Source organism: Myotis lucifugus, unplaced genomic scaffold, assembly GCF_000147115.1.
Source record: "Myotis lucifugus unplaced genomic scaffold, Myoluc2.0 scaffold_95, whole genome shotgun sequence".
Taxonomy (NCBI): Eukaryota; Metazoa; Chordata; class Mammalia; order Chiroptera; family Vespertilionidae; genus Myotis; species Myotis lucifugus.
This window is the reverse complement of record NW_005871143.1, coordinates 3,776,113-3,779,104: the sequence shown is the minus strand read 5'-3', so window position 1 is coordinate 3,779,104 and position 2,992 is coordinate 3,776,113.

The following is a 2,992-nucleotide window of genomic DNA, read 5'->3' as shown; positions in this document are numbered from 1 at the left end:
ACCCCGCCGCCGCCGCGGGCTTCGGGTGCGCGCAGCGCCGGGCCCAGGAACCCAAGGGCAGCTCCTCCCTGGCCCCGCCTTACTCGCCTCCGGCCCCTCGGTTTCTTCCTTTCTTTGCCCTCCACCACCTCCTTCTCCTCCTCGCCTCTTTCCAAACCCCGCCCCAAGCAAGCTAATAAATTTATCAAGACAGGGCGCGTCCGCACCGACGCGCCGCGGGTCGCAGAAAAGACCGCCGCTGGTTCCTGCCGGAGGAGGCCAGGGCATCCAAGGTGGTGTGAGCAGCGGGTAATGACAGCGTCTGTTCCGGGAGCTTTCTCTGCGTGCGGGGAACCGTGCAGGGAAGCTTTCCAGGCATTCTCCTCTAAACCTCTCACCATTTAACCGATGATGTAACAGTCTTGGGAAGGTTTAGTGACTGGGACAAGGTCACACACAACAGGTAAGCAACTGGCCTGGGATTAGAATCCAGGCTCCAGAGGAGCGGAGAACTGGAGAGTTCTCTCCTTCTAAAAAAGCCCGCTCCAGTGGTGCGCCACCCCTCTGTTCGCGCACTCCTGGCCCATCGCCCTCCATCCAATCTATAGCTCCACAAGCTCCGCTTTCTTCCCGAGGCCGGCCCCCATCTAGACACTTGTACTCAGTGGCCACTACTGGGCAGGGGTCCCGGAAGTGGCTGCCGCACATTTGTGTCTGCATCTCTGTTTAGAGACCTAGGAGTCACTCTGACCAGATGCCACACTAGACTCCACCCCTTTCCTAGTACCCGTTTTTTTCTTCTTGGGTCCTTGCCAAAGTCCCCCCTGCACATGTCTGGTTTCCCGCCATTTTCTCAGCCCTTATCTCACTGCCTGCCTAGCATGTAGTAGACAATAAACATTTGCTAAATAAATGAATGCATATTCATTGAATGCCTGCTTTGTGTCCACTTGGTGCCGGGAGGGGCACCCAACAGTGAAAGGCGGGGGACCTGGGGTCCTGTCATGTTATCTCTTCACCACTCAGCTCAGTATGGCACATGGTCTGCTTCAAATCATGAGTGGAAAACGTGATAAGTACTTGCAAGCCTTTAAAATGACTTGTAACAACTTGCATGAGGCAGGGCACATGGAGAGAGCAAAACACCAAATTAAAAAAAAAGCTTGTGTGTGGCAATGTGGGGAGGAGGCTGACCTCAGGCATGAGAAGAAAGGCACAGAGGACAGTCTGTGCTCTGGGTGGCCACCAGCGGCTTGGGAAGGTCTGAGACCAAAGGAGGTGTTGCCCTCAACACCAACAGGCTTCTTTTGAGCAGTTTGCAAAAAAAGCAAGCAGGAATGCCTATTGGGGCAGGGCTGCAGGCAATAGAGTTAGACACGGGCACCTCCTCAACACACAAGAGGCAGGATCACATGTCAGCGATGGCACTGCTCACAGGGCCCAGGGAATGTGGAGCTTGGCATTGAGGTTGGAAGCAGAGCCAGAGCACCAGCGTTGACTCCTGGCTCTGCCATCTAGTAGCTGTGGGACCTTAAGTTTCTTCACCTCTCTGTGCCACAGTTTCACCTGTAAAATTGGGTAATGATGGTCTACACCCCAAATGATTTTAGAGAATTATGTGGGTTAATTTTTATAAAGACCTTAGAAGGGTCTGGCACATAGTAAACACTATATAAGTGTTAAATAAGCGTGGAGAGCAGGTCTGTTACCAACATCATTTCTTGATCTGGGGACAGTTGTAGAAGGCCAGCAATATCTAGCCAATAAGAGGGAGTTTTGTGTTCTTTTAAAGGGAACCCTACCCCTAGCGTCAATGTGAATAAATAGAATAAACCTTCCATCTACATAATATCAAAAAACAATGATCACATTTGATTCTCATTAGAAATGGATAAAACAAACATTATCTCCATTTCATAGGAGACAAAACTGAATCCTGGTAGCAACTCAACCAAATGGATCCAAAACACAACACTTCATTTCCAGTCCTCCCCCAGCCCCCAACTGCTTCTCCCTCAGTCATTCCCATCTCAACAAATGGCACTACCAGCCCAACTGACCAAAACCTTGGAGCCATGCAGGACTTCTCTCTGTCATAGGTCCACAACCAGGCCTCCATAGACCCTGTCTGCTCTGCTTTAAAAGTGTGTCCAGAGTCCATGGTGAGAATTCCTAGTCGCCATCATCACTGTTTGGACCACAGCACTCACCTTTTCACTGCTCGGTCTGCTTCTATTTGTTCCTTATAGCCCACGTTCTCTAATCAGCAGCCAATGATCCTTTAAAAGATAAGCCCAGCCTGGCCGGCGTGGCCCAGTGGTTGAAAGGCAATCTGAACTAGGAGCTCACGGTTCAATTCCCAGTCAGGGCACATGCCTGAGTTGCGGGCTCGATCCCCAGTGTGGGGCATGCAGGAGGCGCTGATCAATGATTCTCTCTCATCATTGATGTTTCTATCTTTCCCTCTCCCTTCCTCTCTGAAATCAATAAAAATATATTTTAAAAAATAAATAAATAAAAGATAAGTCCAATCAGGTCCCACCAAGCTCCACACCTACCAGTGAATACATCCAGGGTCCGCAGGATGGCCTGAAAGGCTCTGTCTGACCTAAACTTTCAGCTCAAATATCTTATCACCTCCTACTTTCCACCCCTCATGCCATGTACAGGCTGAGCCTGTTCTTGTCTCAGGGCCTTTGCACTTGCTGTTTCCTCTACCTGATCCTACCCCTCCAGCCCTACCCACCTATCCATGTGGCTCACTCACTCACTTTACTTGGGTCTCTGCTCAGATGTCCTCCTCACATGGCCTTGCCTTACCATCCCATCTAAAATGGTACCTGTGTCACATTTCATCCTTTTGTCTAGCTGTATTTTTCTTTATAGCTCCTCTCACTACCTCACATTATATTATACTAGTGCCTGGGTGCACAGATTTGTGCACATTAGAAGGTGGCCAGCAGGGCAGGACTGGGCGAGACCGGCCTAACACACCCTGAGCCAACTTCCCATG